This window comes from Sceloporus undulatus, chromosome 1 (genome assembly GCF_019175285.1).
Source record: "Sceloporus undulatus isolate JIND9_A2432 ecotype Alabama chromosome 1, SceUnd_v1.1, whole genome shotgun sequence".
In the NCBI taxonomy this organism is placed as follows: domain Eukaryota; kingdom Metazoa; phylum Chordata; class Lepidosauria; order Squamata; family Phrynosomatidae; genus Sceloporus; species Sceloporus undulatus.
In genome coordinates this window covers 155,019,076-155,040,424 of record NC_056522.1, presented here as the reverse complement: position 1 = coordinate 155,040,424, position 21,349 = coordinate 155,019,076, and positions in this window count along the sequence as shown.

Here is a 21,349-nt window from a genome sequence, read left to right as displayed (position 1 = left end):
AGCTCTGGAAAGAATCCCAGCTGAAGAAATTTATCACTTATACTATGTGCTTGCTGCCATTTTTTTCACAGTGATAATTTTAAATTATGTCAAGGACAAAAAACCTTCTCCCATGTGTCTCTGTTAAAGACAAATTAGATTTTTGTTTACTATGCAAAGAAACAGACAAAATGTTTTTTTAAAAACAAACAAAAATACAATTGCTGATTTCCCCTCCCTCCTATTGAATTTTGTCTCAAAACTTTTACTATTGATTCTAGAGGTATGCAAACAAAATAACAGCTTTCAGGGGGGGAATACAATTGGATGTTATGCAAGAAATTGTACAATGCCTTCTTGTGCAATGCCTCACGCTGGCATATATGATGTATGTTATGCAAGGGTTTGATATATGCTCTGCAAGACTTTGTGTCAGAGACTGTGGCTGCATCTGCACTGAATAATTAATCCAGTTTGACACCACTTTGCCTGTCATTGCTCAATGCTACAGAATTTTGGGATTTGTAGCATTCCCTGTGTGAGAGTTGTGGCTCCACAACAAAGTACCAATCCCAGGATACTACAGGATGGAGCCATCACTGGTAAAGTGGTGCCAGACTGAATTAATTCCGAAGCATGGCAGCACTTTGCATCTTTTGTACAAAAAGAAGCATACATTGTAATTTTTGCTCCCTTTTCTCATTCTGGTATCTTATGCTAAATCAAAAGTGACCTGTCTATAAACAGAAGAGCTTGGGCTTTTCCAAATGACATAATTTTAGAGCTGCTTCCACTGTATTTGCCAAGGCTGCATTCTACAGAAATCTGGGGTTCATAGTTTGGGGAAGCTCTAGAGCACTCTGCTTGAATATTCAAAATACCCCCCCCCAAAAAAAATAGGATACTACCACATAAAGCTGTGTTAGTTAATGTGGAATTATAGTGCTATAATTATATTGTGTGAAAAGGTTTCCTCTCTGTTCACATGAGGGGACCTCTGGATCACCTTTTCAGTTACATTTAGGCTAGCAGTAGCTAGCATGTTGTTGGTGCACTATCTCACTGGTTGTAATTTTTCCAGGATAGCATAGTGGTGGCAAGGGAGGACAGATAAAATCTGTCAGCATTAAGCAGTCTGTTCTGTTTATTAAAAATGTGTTTATTAAATTCTTTGTATGCCCTGCTGTGTTCTCAGGGTAGTACACAATAAAATACATTTAAACAATTTAAAATGTAATGCAATCACAATCTAAAACATTAAACTATAGGAAATATTTTTTCCCATGCAGAAAATCAATTTTCTGGAGCAACTGTGAAGTAGATGAAATCTGCACAAGTTTCCAATACTTAAATGGATAAATTCTGTGTGAGCTGAGCCTTATTAAGATGTTCCTGATCCTGAAGCATTTTGTTTCCACCTTCTTCACAAGAAAGTGACCTTTTTGAAGAGAAGATGGTCTTCTTGCCAGAGAAGAGGAAGAGAGGTTTCTTGGCAGCCATTTTGACTGGGTGAGTTTTTTAAAAGCCTCGGTGAGTGTATTTTCCTGAGGGGCAGGACTTCTGTGAGGGGAGGGGCTAGCAGTCTAGCCTTTATAACTTCTGCCAGAGGTTTGCAGGTTCAGTCCTTGCCAGGGAGAAGAGGGGGGGGGGTTTCTTGGCAGCCATTTTGACTGAGGGAGTTTTTTCCCCAAACCTTGGTGAGTGTGTTTTTCTGAGGGAGTGGGGCTTCTCTGAGTCACCTGGGAGAGGCTAGCAGCCTAGATTTTATAACTCCTGCCAAAGTTGAAGGGATGTCATATTGAGTATGGAGCAAGCTTGTTTTCTGCTTCTACAGAGAACAGGACCCAGAACAATGGATGCAAGCTACAGGGAAAGAGATTCCACCTCAACATTAGGACAGAGGAACTTCCTGACAGTAAGGGCTGTTTGACAGTGGAACAGACTCCCCTGGAGTGTAATGGAGTCTTCTTCCTTAGGGATCTTTGAACAGAGGCTGGATGGCCATCTGTTGGGGATGCTTTGGTTGTGAGTTCCTGCATGGCAGAATGGGGTTGGACTGGATGGCCCTTGTGTTCTCTACCAACTCTATGATTCTATAGTTCTATGATTCTATGGAGAATGTTGGGAAATCTGGATGCTTGTTCATGAAGAAAACTCCATAGGCCGAAGGGATTCTGTTCTTGAGACACATCATTTTTGTGTGGGCTTTCAGATTTATCTGCATCTGTTACAGGAACATAATTGGAAGAACATCATTTCATCTTCAATTTTTAGCATATATAAATGATAAGGTTTTATAAAAGACAGTCCAGAAATCAAAAGATTTTCCATTGAAACAGGATTCACAGGGATATAATAGAGTAGGGCAAATACTTATTGTCTATTATAACACATGTTATGCCCCAAATTTTGAGGATATTTCACTTTCATCATGTCATTTCAAACAACATGATGAAAGACAAAATTAAAATAATTCATAGGAAAAAAGAAAAACAGCCTAATTATTGTTTTCTTCAATACAATTAGCTTTCTTAATTGTCATTCCTTGTTGATTTAAACAAACTCCAAGCATCTTCATGAAAAGAAATAGAAGCTATTAGTGCAATTAATGTTACAACTATGCTGATATAAAACAGAAGGCTAAACATAAACTTTCAACTGTAAGATCTTCTGAAGAAAAGCCATAGCATGCATATAATTTCCATTATATAGAGCTATTGAAATAAAATGTTAATAGGTGTTTCATCTTATACAACAGGTTGAGTCTCTCTTAACCAGAGTTCCAAAATACAACATATTACAAAAACCAAAACTATTTTCATAGGTGTCTGAGATAGTGTCATCTTTGCTGTCTGATAGTTCAGCGTACACAAACTTTGTTTCGTGGGAAAATATTTTTAAAATTGTATAAAATTACATTCACACTTGTGTATAAAGTGTTTATGAAAAATAAATGAATTTTGTGATTAGACCTATGTCCCATCTCCAAGATATTATTATGTATACCTATTCCAAAATCCCCCCCCCAAAAAAAAACAAAATTCCCATACAGCATAAATGCCCATGTGCAGACCAACACTATATAGGGCATCTATGTACCCTACTCCAACTTACCTATCAGTTCCTGGTGCCACTGTATACCACTTCACAGCAAGCAGGCAGCACTGGAAAAGCATCTGGCTATATCCTCTATAGCCAGACATGACATTATTTAGATCAGTGTTGAGATCCCTAGAGAACTCCATCACATGCCATCATTTTGCACCTGACTATGAGCAATTCTTGCCAAGAAATGATAGTGTCACTTTAGGGTCACCATCTAAGGAGATTATCGCATGGAGAAATACTCCCAATATAGATGCAGGATTCAAAACTCAAAACCGAGTGTTATCATATGCACTGGCGGCCAGGTGAGTGTAACCCAGATGCATCAAGCACCTCAGCTGCACTTATCCTGCAACTTTTCAAAAAACTGGAGCTTGCTGTTTTTGAAATTTGGCTGGATAAATGTGGCTGGGGTTCAGGCTGCATACAGGTTGCACTTGCCTGGCCACCAGCATGTGTGATAACACCCATTTTTTGTGTTTTCAATCCTGCATCTATATTCGGAACATTTCTCCATATGATAATCTCCTATGTCAGAAATGACTTGAAAGCACACAAAAACAACAAGGGAAATTGAACACATGTAGGTTTCCCTAACAGAATTCTATCCTTTAATTAGATTTTGAATTTCTTTTACCCTGTTATGGTCAGTTGGAGTCATATAGGGTGTATCTGCACTGCGGAAATAGGGCAGTTTGACACCACTTTAACTTCATGGCTCTATCCTACAGAATCCTGGGATTTGTAGTTTTATGAGGAACCAGAGCTACCTGACAGATCAATCTGAATACCATGCCAGACTATAAATCCCAGGATTCCAGAGGATGAACCCATGACAATTAATGTGATGTCAAGCTACTTTATTTCTGCAGTGTGGATATATACTTAGTTTACTATGGTATTGTTCAACAGTTTCCATATTTGATTTCATATGCTGCCTATAGAAGCATGTTTTATAATGCAAATAACAAAATTAATGAACAAATGATGAATGAATAAATTGTATTTATGTATTGTTTATTTATTTTACTAATATTCCACCTTTCTCCCAGAGGGGACACAAGTTATCTCACAGGAGGAAATCAATCAATGTACCATTTTGCCAGTGTATTTTTAAAAACAATTAAAATAATATAAAATTATTCAAAAACCTACAAAATTTTAAAAATAAATAAAACACACACACCATTAAAAAAAAACCTAGTGCAGTTATGTGATAAAAGCCCAATTAAGAAAGCAAGTAAACAAGCAAACAAACAAGCAAACAAAACTCTTTCCCTGCTGAGGAAAGGAAAACAGGGAGGAAGTCAGCCTAGCATCCCATAGAAAGGAGCTCCATGGGTTCTCTCAGTGAATGAATGAATGGATGAATCAATCAGTCAATCAATCAATCAGTCAGTCAGTCAATATAGGTGACCTATGTTGATTGTTTTAAGTGACTGTCAGAGTTAACTATTCCAATCTAGGACTGTTTTCATTTGGGCAACAACTGTTCTTCAAAATGGCTATTATGTGCAGACCTGCACTGCAAAGCTGTTGTTCATAAAACGCTTTTGTCTGAAATATTCATCCCCCATCCCCACTTCTTCAGTCAAAAGTAAAACACAACTAAAGCAATAGGCCATTATTAGCTAATGTATTTAAACCATTTTATTTGTGTTCTGCTGTCTGGTGTAATTCTGAATCTTAAATGATGGCGTGTCAGGCGCTTATGATTTATTCTTTTCTCTTTTGCTATGATATTAGGCGTCGAAGGAATCTGTGCAGCCCATCAGGTTCAGTGAAGGATAACTAGCTTATTTAGATCATTAAGCAGATGGAAGATATGTAAAAATGTTTAGAGGATAAAAAGACTTGCTACAAAGACCATACTTTTCCAGAATAAGAGGCATCTCCTGAAGTGATCATATTTCTTTAAAATATCTTTGATGATCTGGCAGACTTGGAGCTTGTCTTGTAATTATGTTTTCACTGTTACGCCCATTCCTTTTTCTTTTCTTTTGCCTCCACCACTTAGGAGGAAGGGATGAGACAGAGGATTAATAGAATCAATATCTGGTATTAATAAGGACTACATCTTCATTTAAAATGCAGGAATCCGAACTGAGCAGGTTTATTAGCACTATTTAACTTGACCAAGCAGAGCCTGAAAACAAAGTGAGGGACTATCTAACACCAACCACTCTATATGGGAAAGACTACTTTGGTTCCATCTGTTGAAGCAGTCTACCATTCTGTGGCTTTCTTAATCATAAAAGCTTTTGAACATTTTCATTAATTTACTTCAACATGAACAACAATTCAAAATGATAAACACAAATATACCAACATATGACAAAACAAAATATTATACTCCACCACTCTCACCAAAGGTATCATTGGTTTTCCAGCACAGTCATAAAGATATTGGCAGGAATCCTACTGAGTAGGTAAGAGTGCTTAGCCAAGAGTTATGCATCCACTTGGTTTAGGGAATACATTGGGACTGTGAAAGTCCGCCAATCCCCACATATTGGTCAGCAACTATTGCAATTGATGGAGATCTGTCCCCCTGTCAATTGGGAAGCTGTTCAGTGAAGTTCTCTCTCAGCCTGCCCCCATGAGAGTGATTTGAACTGAAAAAAAGGGATTGCAATTGCAACAAAGACTTTGAGATCTGGAACTGAAGATGATGATTACTGGTTTGGAGGGAAAGCAGCCCACGAGGAAGAAGTGACTCTCACTTTAGACTGGCCTTCAAGTATTTCATTTTTTTTCTGAAACCAGTAACACAATGGGTATATTTTTATAATGCAAACAGCTACAAATGGATATAATTGAAATATGTGCATAAACATGCTTCAGCAATAGAGAGAAATGCAAATGAAATGTGCACATAAAAATACATACAAACAATGCCTCCTTTCTATATATGCAGGAACAAGTGTACAAATGCACTTGCAAAAAGTAGAAAAATGAAGTCTCACAACCTGATATGAATGAAAGATGAAATGGTAAGCCAGATGGGATTTGGAGAAATGCTATGAAATTGAGACTTGAGACACTTTCACCTCCCTAGTCGTTGGTCCTCGCAGCCTGCAAAAGAATATCTGCTGATAAGCTGAGGGTCTGGGAAGTGCTATTCTTCTCTCTTTCCATAAATCCTCAGAGCCAGAACATGGATTGGATGCATGAACAATTTGGAGCTATTTACTTTATGAACACTTCTGGGCAGTTTAGTTGCTCTTAGCTTGTCATGTACCATGATCTGGGCTGCATATCAAAGGAATTGCTCTAACGGCCTTTGAGTTCTTTGATTCTTTGAGTCTCAGTATCCTAAATTTGTATGTTTTTGCTATTTGTGACTTAATGGCACTGTACTTATAAAAACAAATCATCCTAATTTATCCCATTTCCAGAGAAACTGACTACATTAATAACCTGCTTCTCACTGTACTAACAGCTTTCTCTTCCCTCAAACTGAAAGTGGTTTGGGATTTAAAATATAACAATAAGAAAAACAAATGGAAACTTTCATGCAGCCATAGGATAGGCATAGATATCAAACAGTCTTCAGCACCACAGTATGGACTGGCATACTTGGGCTTCTAAATTCTTCTCATGAGGATATTGTAAATATATATATATATATATATATACACACACACACACACACACACAAAATCACATCTGAAATTTACAGAGTGAAGTAAATACAAATTTAAAATAAAAACACCAGGTTGCCTAGGTACTGTCAGGTGAGATAGTCCTCACAACACCTAGCAATATTCTTTTATGTTTCCAGGTTGTAGGCCAAGAAACAAGGCATGCTGCGATCCTAAAATATCAATAGCATAGCAAATGTCAAACTCATAGTCCCATGAATTTGACCAGAAAAAGAAAATGACAAAGGTTGAATAGAAAAATTCATCTGATTTGCAATAAAAATGTGAGGCATCATATTTGTTCTATAAATAAGGACTGAATTATTAAAATAAGATTTCTTTTCACAAGTATGGCCATGAGAGCCAAATTTCCAAAACATTTATGCAGTCCAGTTGACAGAACTATGTGCTTTGAAAGGATTGGCCATGATTTTAGTGAAACTGGTATTTTTTCCCATTTCCTACCCATGTTCACAGTCAGCACATTTGAGGCCATCACCATTGTATAATGGTTTGAGTATTAGATTATAACTCTGGAGATCTGGGTTCAGTCATCTCTTCGGCCAAGGAAACCCACTGGGTGACCTTGGGTGAGTTACACACTCCCAGCCCCAGAAAACTCCATGATAGGTTTGCCTTAGGGTTACAACAACAAACAGTTTTGAGGCTCTGAAAAAAAAATTCAGGGGAGGAAGTGCTTTCTAGGGCAAGTTAGCAGCTCTTATCCTTCTATGGACATTATCAGACAAGGGAAATTAGAAGTGTAATCCAATGGCAATCCGAATGCAATCATGGGGTTTAATGTTATTGTGTGACAGACTACCACACGCAATTTCGGACAATGGGAAGTCAGTCCAAATGCAATCATGGGGTTTCACATTATTGTGTGAGAGGTGATCACACGCAATTTCGGACAATGGCAAGCTATTTTCGGGCAATGGGAAGTCAGTTCAAATGCAATTCAAATTCAGGTAAATCTGCTGAACTAGCGAATTCACAGAATGCATTCTGGCCCCGCTTTCTTTTCATTCGAAATTAAGAGAAATTCCGCCTGTGTGATAAACTCCTATATATTATTTCAAGTAGCATTTGCAGGGCTGCTATGGAAGAGTGGCAGTCTCTGGTGGCTTGTGGCTTTCATCCGGTCAATTTTAAACAACTGTTAACCCAAAATATGAAAGGCCTTACTTCAAAACAGATTCAGCACTCTAAAGTCTGGACTTAGCCATGAAATAGATTTATCAACCCACTAACCTAGAAGCCACCAGCCACTGTTGATGGCAGCTATAGTGGTGTCAGCAAGAATGGCGCTATTCCACTTCCATGTTTCCTTAACAGCAAGCTCCTAAAATAACACAAGTCTAGGCACCAGTTCTTAAAAATGAGAAACCAAATGATAGTTGGTCATGGCCAGCCTGATGAAACAGAGTTTGGCACGTCTCCTATTCCTCAGACCATACTGATCTTGTCATCGTAGAGATTTGTGTCATTTTATCCTGAAGAGCTTAATACATTTCAAAGCACTGCACAGATAAAAATATAATGATGGATAAATGAGACTGTATATACAAAGCTGCTATGTAAATTAAGTCCTGTGGATTTCTATATGGAAATTAAGAACATAGCTTAATTGTTTCTGATACCTGTCAGGCCTAATCAGTTTGTGTGATCCACAAAGCCAAATAAAATACTACTCAGATTAAGAGGTTCAATGGATCTCCTGTTTTTGCTTTCTACCATGAAGTACCAGTGAAGAAAGAAAGAAAGAAAGAAAGAAAGAAAGAAAGAAAGAAAGAAAATGGTGGGAATTGTAAATTATGTGGCCTTTGGATTACATACAGCTCAATGAATCCCAACCTGTGCGGTCCCTCACTTTTATAAATGGAATTGATGGAATGCACACTCTGTCTCTTACACATACACAAACACACACACACACACACAGAGAGAGAGAGAGAGAGAGAGAGAGAGAGAGATTTTCAGAAATGCAAAGCCTTGCAGCTAATTCCAGAAGCATTTCAAGCCTTGGGATTTTTATTTTATTTTACAGTAGTCCACACACAGCTTTAAAGTCATCAAAAAAGCATTTTGTTATATTGCCCTAAGCATGAATTTCAGTGTTCCATCTGAATTTCAGAGTTCAAACTGTCAGTATCTTTTCTTATGTGAAGTGATATTTGCTGTTTTACCTTCTCATCTGCTGTCAAGAATGGCAAGGTACTTTAGCACAAATAATTCTTCACTGCTGAACACAGAAATATACATATTTCTAACCATTTAAAAATGCAGATCTTAAAAATGGTTGACAGGATGGAGTCAATCAAGTAGCAGTGACCATATTCAAAATAGCTGGAATTCAAGAGAATTATGTTGTGTTATGGATGAGCCAGCCTTCTGGGACCCATTGACTAATCATTCTCATTTTCCAAAGGAATGGCTAAAGAAAACAGAAAAATTAGGCCCATGATTTGTTTATTGGGATGTGCAACCTCCATCAGGAGCCAGTTCTCTGGCTTCTTTCTTCCCCCACTAACCACAGAAATAGTCCATGTTTTTTCCTGTGGCTAATTATGTAGGTTTTGGCAATAAGAACAAGTCAGAAGGTGAAGCTTCCTTCTTATTTTGCTTCCATGATTTGTTTAGAGACTTGTTCTACAAGTGGGAGTTAATGAACAGAGTACATCTCATTCATCCATGGTAAGCCAAAGGCCCTGCACATCCTGACATGCAATAATTTATGAACCAGAGTAGAATGATGGGTCTATTTTGGTGATTTTGATACACCCAGAATGTAGTTTCTATGGAGGCGATGGGCACATTTATCCGTTCTACTCTCTGTCACATCTGAATTGTATGAATTTTGGAAAATTCTGATTCAAGATGAACTGAAGTGAAATGCTCATCCATTCTTTCCTCAAGGGTTTAGATGATCCCTCCCTTTCCCTTTCTTCCAGCAGCTAGAGGCAATTTTTGAACACTGTTATGTATGGTTTTTTTTCTTGGATGTAATGATTACAGATGTTTGACCACAATTATAGTGCTACAAATGAAAGCTTATGCATTGCATTTATTGTAGGAGACAGAGATGCAGTAAGTGTTAAATTAGCAATAATATTTGCATATGTCCATCCACAGATACACTTGGGGAATCAGGAGAAAATGTAACACTGAAGAGTTTTAGACCAGAGACCTTGGGGAAAACATACTGAATCATTCACAGTGCTGAACATTCAAAAATATAGCACAGATGTTTTATTTAAGTATAGAAAGTGTCTTGGCATTTACATCTTATTAGATGTTCTACATATCTCTCTTTGCATTTTGTTCACATGCCTAACTTGTGCTGATACACTTTCTCAACAAAAAGAGGGTTCCAGAAATTCAACATTCAAAACAGCACAATGCTTTTTAATATTTTTGTTTAAATAAGACCACTTGGTGTAACTATTTCCATTTGATGGGGAAACGGAAGAAATATTCACTTCTGAAAAATGAAGATGAGGACATTAAAATTTGCTGGCTAAATTCTAAACCAAGAGTCAAAATCACATGGCTGGGATTGCAGTTCCCAGTAGCCAGCATAGACAATGATGAGGAATGCTGGGAATTGCAATTCAACTATATCTGGACGGCCCAATCCAAACCCATCATTTCTCACAAGTTTTGTAAGACCATAAACTTGAAATTATAAGCAGTTATTTTTCCTGATATACCAAGTTATGTTCAGTTTATGTGCCTTTGTTAAATACATAAAAGGAGCCCTGCTGGATCAGACCAAAGGTTTAGCTAGTCCTGTATTGTGTTTCCCACAGCAGTCAACCAGAAGCCTGTGGAAAGATTCACTCTCACTGTGCTTTCCTGCAGTTGTTTCCCAGCAACTGATATACTGAAATACACTACCTCTAATCCTTGACTTAGCACTGTGCCATTATGACTAATAGCTATGGATAGCTTTAGCCTTCATGAAATTCTCTAATGGTCATTTAAAATTGTCTACATTGGTGGTAGACATTGTACATTATAGAAGCAAATTCTATAGTTTAATTATGTGTGCTGTAAAGAAATACTTCCTCCTGTCTGTCTTGAAAATCCCATCAGATTTTCTATCACTTCCATTTGTTTCCCATCCAAGAGAAGGAGAAAATAATAATAATGTTACGCTCCCCTATAATGTCTCTCCTTACTTGCCTTTTGTCCTTAAACTAAGGCCCTGTCCAGACGGGCCCTTTGCGGCGCGTCCACGATGTGCTAAGGTTGCCTCAGGATGGTGCGTGCACACGCCCTGCAACCCCAGCACATCATGCACATGCCACAGTTGTGCAGCACCATACATACGGCATGCGCAACAATTACGTTGCAGTTGCACCGCCTCTAAACGGCGCTGCGCAGCTGCGATGTAACCACACTGACTTTTGCGCTTTGCGGCGCCGCAAACAGGAGCCGCCTTTGGGAGCTCCTTCTTTGCTGTGCAGCAGCGCTGCACAATTTGTATGCTGCGGCGCTCCTGCGCAGTAAAGAGAGGCGCTGAGGAGGTGCCTCTTTTTGGTGGTCTGTACCCCGCCTAAGTTAACACCGAATGCTATCCACTTATAGGGAGTCACTCCAATCCTTTGATCATTTCGGTTGCCATTTTCTGCATGTGCTCCATGTCCAGGATCTTTTCTGAGAAGCGATGACCAGAACTTTACACAGTATTGTGTATGAAGTAAAAACAAAGATTTATATAAAAGCATTACAAGAACTTAATGATTCCCAGCGTAGGATTAACCTTTTCTACAACAAGCAGACTTGTGGCTCAACACTTTCTTAACATGTCTTGTCTGTCATGAATCTAATATCCCTTTCCTAGTCAGTCACCATCAGCTCAAGCCTCAGACTCTATCACTATATTAATTAAATTAGAATGCCTCTTCTTCCCATGTACATCACTTTACACTGACTGCATTTGCCATTTTACTGTCCATTCCCCCATCTTGGGGAGAACCTTGGGACCTCTTCACTAAGCCACCTCACTGTTCACCCCAACCCCAGATCAATGGTGATGAGGACGAAGATGATATTGCAAGCATTGAGAAAGAGCTCTGGGTTATTACAACTCTACGTTAAGACACCAATGCCACCAGACTATCTTCTGCCAGGAGGAAAGGCTTCAGTCCCATGAGTATAGACACATTTGGGTATGAATGCTCTGAGGCCTTTCAAGTTATCTCTTCACAGGTCTTCACATTACCTAAACTTATTAAAGGCCAGAGAGCAATTATAAATCCACATGGATTATGACACCATGAGCCAGAAAGAAAAATAAATGTCAGTTTTCTGCATATACATGGAAGTAGTTTGTGCATACATATGGGCCTCTTTTCACTGTGCCCCCCCCCAATTAGTATGAGCATCATAATGTCTTCTAATATGAGATAAACAAACATGGGGAACATAAACTTGGCAGATAGAAGGTTCTAGTTTGACTCCTTGGCACTTCCAAGCCTTGAAAATTGTTCTTCCCAGAAATTGTGTTTCCTTTAACTCCCAGAATTCTGGTTGGGAGATTCTTGGCTGGTATCATGTTGATGAATTAAGGTGGCATTGGGCAGACTGAAGCCATCACAACTAAAACACTTTTTGTCATTGTGGTGATCAGAATTTTCTACAAACCATGCAATGACTAACATTTCCCCCATGCCACTTTTTACCAACTGCAGCTTCCCAAACTCTGGTGTTTCCTGGTCAGTGCAGAGTGGGGAGCATAATCATGTCTAGCTATTTTCCTAAAAATGGATGCACAGAGCAGGAGGTCCCTGCAGAAAATGCCATTGGTCTGTGTCCAGCTATAGGAAAATAGCACTAGTCTGCTGCTTCCTTTGTGTTGCACTAAAATAAAAATGGCTGGGTCTGGGGGTCAGCAGCGGAATAAAGGTGGATAGGGGTGTTGGGAGAGAGACAATCATAGCAATTTCAATTTTTTTTTTTCATTTTCAGTTACATTTTTTCATTAATACTCCCTTCTTCTGTCTATGGAGAACATAATTAAATTGGTAGAATTCAAAGATATAGCCATGTTAGTCTGTAGAATCAGTATGTAGAGAGATCTTGTAGCACCTTTGAGACTAACTGAAAGAAAGAAGTTGGCAGCATGAGCTTTCGTAGACTTCAGTCTACTTCCTCAGACGCTTTTAATTAAATTGGTTTAACATGCTGCTTAGCTACCCCATCTTGCCTCCAGCTAAAAAGCTGCATTGTGAACCCAGGGAACAGCATGGCTTTTGCAACAGTGGTGAATAGCCACTCCACACAGAAATATACTTGAAGGCATCCCAGTGAGACCTATCGGGCTCTGTGTAAATCTGACACTTATCTGGATTAAGAATCATTTCTTGGTTCAACTGTGTATCTTCTTCAACTTTTCTAAAAAAAATTAAAAAAAAAACCTTTAACATTTCATAACTCCTTGAGAAGATCACTTTCCCTCATTTTGCAGAAAGACGTTCAGACTGGATCTCATCAGAGAATATTACTGATGAACACAGAGGTAATTAGAAGTCATACAGGTAAAGATATGCCCTTTTATTGTCAATTTAGTAAGAATAGATAAGGACAAAATGAATCTGGCTAATTGATTACACTTTAAATGTTAATTTGTTTTGCACTAAATATGCCTGATGAACTATGCTGCTGTCAATAATGGTTCTTGTCTTCTTCTTTATTAGTAATCTGATTTCCATTCTGTATGCCTATAAATACATGTCTTTTTGATGCAAACTAGTCCAAGCTTACAAAAGACCTTTCAGACAACTATGCTCAAGTACCATCAACATTTGTCAAGGTTTTATGGCTAATACTGAAATTCTTCTCATACCAATTTCTCTGTCCTTCAGTTCTAAATTTCCTGACCTTCTTGCTGAAGTGGAACAGAAATGTTCATTCGGAAGATATTTATTTTCTTTTTTATAAACATTTTTTCATGTGTATGCAAAGTACTGTTTTCAGGACTTTATGTTCATTCCAGACTTTCCCTTCACTATTAGTATTGCACATGATCTGCTGCTGCTGCTGCTGCTGCTGTTGTCTGTCTTCAGGTCATTTCTGACTTATGTCACCCAATGGGGTTTTCTTAGCAATATTTCTTCAGAGGACGCTTGCTATTGTCTTCCTCTGAGGTTAAGAGAGTGTAACTTGCCCAAGGTTACCCAGTGGTTTTCATGTCCAAGTTGAGATTCAAGCCCTGGTCTCCAGAGTCGTAGTTCAGCAATCAAAGCACATAGTTTGATTTTTAAAAAGGAGAGATTGGGTGTGTGGTTTGATGAAACATTACAATCTTAATGTGTTTGTATTTGTGTATGTGTCAGTATTCTTTTTTTCTGCAGCGTCTTTTTTTTTTTGACATAATTCATCTACTGGCTGGCATCCCATTGGTTAATCCTAACTACAATAGACCCACTTAATCAATAGTTGAATAGTGAGTCAGTTCATAAATCCAATTGATTCAGTGGCTTTATTCCAGCTGGGAAGACTAATAATAGGATTAGGGCATTATCTAAAAATAAAATAAACAGCACAGTTTTGGGTGTGGTGTTTTACTAGAATGCAGGAGCAATAGCATGTATCAATAAAACACTATAAAAAGGAATCTCAAAATAGTTATGCATACAAAAACATCAAGACTACTTTTTTAAAAAAAATCCTATCAATTTATATATGTACATCAGTATTTAGAACAAAAAGATTGCATGGTCCAATTTTGAACTAATATGAAAAAAAAATCAAAATCAAGGGAGAGCCAACTAACATCCAAAAGAATCCTATAGCACAATAAAATGAAAGTCACAAATAACAACCATGGGATGTTTAGCAATAGCAATAGCAGCTTCATTTATATTCTGCTAGATACAACACTAAGCAGTTTACAACTGTAAAATAATTGCCCCCAGCAAGCTGGGTACTTATTTTAGCGACCTTGAAAGGATGCAAGGCTGAGCCAACCTTGAGCCCCTGGCTGGTATTGAACTCACAACCTTGTGGTTTGTGAGTGAGTGGCTGCAGTACTGGCATTTAACTACTGTGCCAGTAGGGCTCCCAGGGAAAGTAAAAGTATGTGATATGACAAGTATGCTTTTTTGGGCAAGCATAATTCATGTGTAATGTGTCCTTGAAATTTTGCCTAGAGCAAAAAGGTTTGCATATACAGAAGTCAAGAAAATAATGAATGTTACTGTGTTGGCAAAATATATCAGCTATTTTAAGGGAAGCTTTAAATGTCTGAATATAGCACAAAAAAAGTTTTCAGTGGATAGGAGTCAGATGAAGCATAGTGGTATGAGTGCTGGACTATGACTCTGGAGACCAGCATTTGATTCCCCACTTGGCCATGAAACTCAATGGGTAGCTTTGGGCACGCCACATGCTCTGAATCTCAGGGAAGGCAAACCTCCTCTGAGCAAATCTTGCTAAGAAAACCTCATAATAGGTTCACCTTAATGTTGTCATAAGTAAGAAATGACTCGAAGGAACTCATCAACAACAGCAGGAATCAAAAAACAACTAATGATATATGAAACCCATGAGAACTATTGAGCAAAACTGTTCTGAGGGTAATTAATTTAAGAATGAGATTATCTAATCAGTTTTTAAAAGAAACAAACAAAATACCTTCGCTGTGAATTGAATTGTCCCAATGCTACTGTAACTTATTCTTACAAATATACCTGCACATGATGAAACAGATATCCAGTCATTTAGGAATTGTTCCATTCAGTAGCACCACTGATGTGTTTTGCTGGGCAGTTTCTTAAGATTTCTCTATAGGACAGTTGAGTGTTGTGGCTGACTTACTAATAACCAAAAGGAGGAGGTGCCTCGAGGCAGAGAAGGTCTTTCACTTTCAGAAATACAGTGATTGAAGGATGGGCAATGTGTGGCTCCTAATTTCTAGTATTCTGAAAGAGCTATCTGCTCCTTCTGGGGAAATTTTTGGAAGAGCGGGAGAAGAGTAGGAAGAAGAGGTGGGTAGGAAGTCATAGAAAGGTTGGGGAAATGGACAGCAGTAGTAGAGTAAAAGGGTTTCCAGCTTTTGTCTCTGATTTGGTCATTGGTGGCTTCAGCCCCACTCACCACAAGGCTCTTCCCTCTTCCCATTATCTGTGAGGGAATGCAGCCATAAATAATGACAACAACAACAGGTTACCTGATGGCACTCTGTAGTTGTGTGCCTTCAAATAATTTCCGACTTATGGCGACCATAAAGTGAACCTATTATGGGGGTTTCTTTGGAAGATTTGTTCAGAGGAGGCTTGTCATTACTTTCTCCTGAGGCTAAGAGCATGTGGCTTCTCCAAGGTTGCCCAGTGGGTTTCATAGCCAAACCCTGGTCTCCAGATGGCACTAGCTAATCAATAATCACACAAGGAGATGACAGCTACTTCTGCATCCATTTCACCATTCTAAGAATTTGGGTAAGAAGGAAAGAAGGGCTGTCCATCTCTCTCAATCAGCTTTCCTCCCAAGCAGTGGAGCATATCTTGTAGTCTCAGAACATCAACCCACTATACCCTTCTACTTTTCTTGTGATAATTTGATTTTAAACATTATGGAAGCACATGAAAAAAACAACCAGAGAGCAATAAAAAGAGCCCTGTCATCTCCCCACAAAATGTGAAGAATGATGAATTCCAGAGCTGTCTTGATAAATGTTACATTTTCCTTGAAAGATTGTTTAATTTCATGCTTAGTTAATTTTAGGAAGATCTGAGAAATTCTGGTTGGCTCCAGAATGAGAGCACAATGTCAGTGGGTTTTCCCCCTTCCTTCTTCTTTCTGAGTGCTCAAAAAGACTTGGTGCTTGCATGGTTCTACAGTTCTGCCTCACGCCATCATCCTCACCTCAGGTTGTTGTGTACAGATTTCTCCATGAATTATATATAGGTTAAAAGAGTTTCCCATAAACGTTGGGTTCACTGAAAGGACAGCCTGAACATTTGAACCCATCCATAAGAAAAGACAGGACATTTTTCACTTGTCTTCATTCAACTCTCATTCACCCTGTCTAATTCAGCTTGCTGCAAATGTAACATTAGTTCAACATTAAAATTCTATAAGCCTGTCTACTCACTTTCCCTGACAGGCCTCAAGTGCTTCATAGATAAGAAGTCCCAGGTTTCCTCAGCAACTCTTCTTAATATTTCCAGGAACTGGATACCGTCATGTTTTCGTTCAACTAATGCATGTTAAGAAATCACTTTGTAGCCCAGTGGGATTTGTGTTTTGTTTTTCATATCCCCCCTCCAAAAAACAAACCAACCCCCCTATTTTGATGAACACCAACATAAGAAGGAAGCACCCTGTAGAAATAACAAATAATTCCCAGTGCAAAAAGAGGAATGTGAATGTGAAAAAGACCTGCAAGAGTAGGGAGTTACAGATTGCTCACTCCTGGGATTTCTGAAATAAACAATAGGATTTCTTAAACAATAGGATGCAAAAAATGACTTAAAAGAAGCAGAATAAAATTATATCCAATATACATTATGCAATGCAGTATAGTGTAACATAAGAGATGTATTTCATATTTTCCTCCAAAAAGAAAAAGAATGAATTAGAGATTATTTGTGGGGTAAGTCACATGGATTGGATCCAGGCTCTGACTTGATGGCTTGTTGTGTAGAACAGCCCTGCTGACAGATGGAGGGCATATCTGGTAGATAGAAGTCCCCTTTTCCTTTTGCCACAGCTCAGCCCATTCAGTAGGACCCCAGATCCGATGTGTATAATTTTAAGGGGTTGGAGTAGGGGGGAGGGGGGAGAAGCCTGCTTTAAGCATTTCACTTGCTCAGGACTAAATCTGGATCTGATCCATTTAAAAGGTAAAAGCAGCAGGAAAACAGACAGAGAAATAGACACTGGGAGAATTAATAATAAAAGCTAAGAAAAATCCATAGCCACAAAAGTAAAATCTAATGAAAAGATTCTAAAAAGCAATACAAAAATCCTAAATTCAAAATTAGACCACATGCCAGTTCTTATTGGATACAGTCACAGAAGAATGCTATCTTCGTATTTGGGATTGTATAATGGGCTTTTGTTCTGAAAAACCATTTATTGACCTAAAAGGTGACTGTCTATATATACTATATACACTATTATTGGTTCAAGTCATTTGGCTATATCCAGTTTTACCTATATCCCCAAGATGACACATGATAAAATGTCACAAATGTGTTGCCATTTCAGTTTTTCACGTTTGTAACATGTTCTGCTACTGCTGACTTTTCTGGCTGGCCCAGTCTGCAGTGTCTCTCATGTTCCTTGATTCTTGTTTGCACACTGCGTTTGGTGGTCCCTGTGTACACTTGTCTGCAGCTGCATGGTATGCGGTAACTCCTGCGGCTGTGAGAGGGTCTCTCTGGTCTTTGGCTGAGCGAAGCATTTGCTGGATTTTCTTCGTTGGTTTGTAAACCATTTGAAGGTTGCACTTCCTCACCACTTTGCCTATTCTGTCTGTGACTCCTTTGATGTATGGTAAAAAATACCTTCCCTTTTGGTGGCTGCTTGTCTTCCCTCCTCTGGGTTTTTCTGAGCCTGGCAGCCCTTCTGATGTCTGAGCTGGAATAACCATTAGCCTGTAGAGCTTGGTCTAGGTGCATCAATTCATCTTCCAAGACTGGGTCAGCAAGAAAAATCAGCAGTAGCAGAACATGTTACAAACCATCCTGGACATAAAATACTATTTGAAAACAATGAATTCTGGACCATGCCAACAACTACCATGTTAGGATGCACAGGGAAACCATTGAAATCCACAGACACCTGGACAATTTCAACAGGAAAGAGGAAACCCTTAAAGTAAACAAGGTTTGGTTACCAGTCCTGAAAAATAGCAAGATGAAGACTCAACAAATACAAATAAGAACTCTCCCAGGGTCAGGGGTTTCCCAGTAGACAATGAGCACCAATCAAGCAGACACTAATCCTTTTTTGCAGACCCTCCCACCCTGATGCCTGCCATTAGCAACAGAACAATCCACATGCAAATCACTCCTGCCTTCCCAAGGTCCCAACTCCTTTCCAGGCAAGCATTCTCTGAAGATGCCAGCCACAGATGCTGGCGAAACGTCAGGAATAAACTCTTCCAGAACATGGCCACATAGCCTGAAAAAACTATGTTTCTTATATTGTCCATGAATTCTGCTGAGATATTGTTCTGATCATATTTTGGTATGATGACTGATTTTGATCTTTTCTTCAGTTTTACTCTTAGTTTTGATATAAGTAGCTCATGGTCTGCACTGCACCTGATCTAGTCTTGGCCACCATTTGTCCTGCACCTGGTCGTAGTTGTGGCTTCTCCATCTTTTGTATTGGTTTTTGTATTGGCCATCTGATGATGTCTATGTGTGTAGCCTTCTTTCTGGTTGTATGAAGATGGTGTGTGCAATGAAGTGGTTATTGTCCTCACAAAAATCTATCAGATGTTCACCTGCCTTAATCCTTTTGTCTAATTTGAATTTGCCTACTGTTTTTGATCCTTCACTTCTTCCTCCTTTGGCATTTAAATCTCCTATTACCAGCTTGACGTTCTGTGTTGGTGTATTGTCAATTTCTTCTTGCAGTCCTTCATAACATTTTTCGATTTCCTCTTCTTTTTGCCACTGTGATTGGTGTGTATACTTGTATTATGTTGATATTTATAGGTTTTCCATTTAGTCTTATTGAGATGATTCAGTCTGATTTTGCATTGTAACCATGGATGGCTTTTGCCACATCTCTCCTTAGTATGAAGGCCACACAGTTTTTACATGTCTTTTCATTTCCTGAATATAACATTGTGTAGTTGTCTGAGTCAAAATAGCCCATTCCTGTCCAGAAATGTTTACTGATTAGCCCTTAGGCCATTTCAAAGTAACCCTAAAAAAACCACACTATAAAATCCTATAGAAATTCTATAGCAATTAGAAAAGAGCTAAAATATAATAACACGGAATCTGAAATGTATATAGAGTACCGTATGAATGTCATATAAATGTAAAACAATACAAGTACATTAGAAGAACAGTACCTAAAAATGAAACAGAGTTATAAAGCTGATCGTAAAAATCTATACCGCAGGTTCAAGATACAAAAGTGGGGTGTTTAACTATTGGGGTAAAATCAATGAAATGGAGCCAGATAGATTACCAATACTATGTCTCTTAGAACAGTCACAATCTGATCTTCAGTCCTCTTGGTTTATGCAAATAACAAACTTTATAAAGAGCTGTGGTCTTCCTGATTCCTGCACAGTTAAAGACCAAGCAAAAAAGGGTGCAAGACAGAGAATCCTGGATATCCCGCTCTTTCCTCTTGTCGTCCCGCCTTTAGTTCTTATACTGTTTTGTTCTCACTTGAAGATCTTTCCTGTTTTCTGACTCAACTGGGGGTGGAAGGGGGGGTGAGTTGGTGCTTAGTCTCTCTCTCCCCTGCCACCCCAATAGTACTTCTGTATTTGCATGAAATTACTCTTCCTAGTATGACAAAACCAACATCATCTGCTTACAAACCTGTACGTTTTATAGGACTTGGTGTTTTAAGCTGCCAGATTCCTGTCAAATATAGAGATGTTTAATATTTCTCTTAGCATCTCATGCTGCAAATGTATATAGCATCTTGTTTATTTTATTCGATAGTTTATGGAAATAGGAGGAGGAGGAGGGAAGGAAGGAAGGAAGAAAGGAAAGAAGGAAGGAAGGAAGGAAGGAAGGAAGGAAGGAAGGAAGGAAGGAAGGAAGGAAGGAAGGCCTAGTTGAACTCCCCTCCATTCAAATAGAGCACAGCAAAACATTAGACATGGCAATAGAGGACCTTGTTATTGTGAAGCATCTTGTACACCTGAGCATTAAATATAAATAGCATAAAGACTCTCCTTCTGGATATGTCAAGCCTGCTAGCTGACCATTCCTTTGTTCCACATATTGCTGGTTAATAGCCCACAGTAGTCAGCTAATATTTAATCAATAGTGGCTAATGGCTAGGAGATTTGGAGTCTCATTTGTTTGTTTATTAACAAGAATCAGATATTTGCCAGACTTTGGAGAAGAGGCTAGAAGAGAAAGGAAACAATGACCTGGCAGTAGAGACAGAAAGAAGGACATGCAGGAGATTATCACACGTACTGTTATTTTCCAGACAGGGTACACACACATTTAACTTCAAAGACAGGTCTTACCACATTCTCCTGTTTGCAACCTATCTGCAACCCATGTGCAACCTGGGTTTACCCGACGGCTTTTGAAGGATGGGAAAATTCTATCCTTGAAAAGTCATGGGATAAGCCCAGGTTGTAGACAGGCTGCAGATGGGAGAATGCAGTAAGACCCATCTTTGAAGTTAAACACATGTATCCCATCAGGAAAATGACAGGATAAGGCATGTGTAATAATCTCTGTAGTGTTGTCAAATTGTAGAATGTTGTTGAAGTGTATGGCACGTGTGTGTGTGTGTGCGCGCGTGCACCTTCACCTCTATGGGGACCCATGGATTTTACAAGGTTTTCCTAGGTAATGAATATTCAGATGTGGTTTTGCCAATTTCAGGATGACTGTAAAATAACCAAAATAAGATAGAAAATAAGTTTAGAATCCTCAACAGGATAAGTA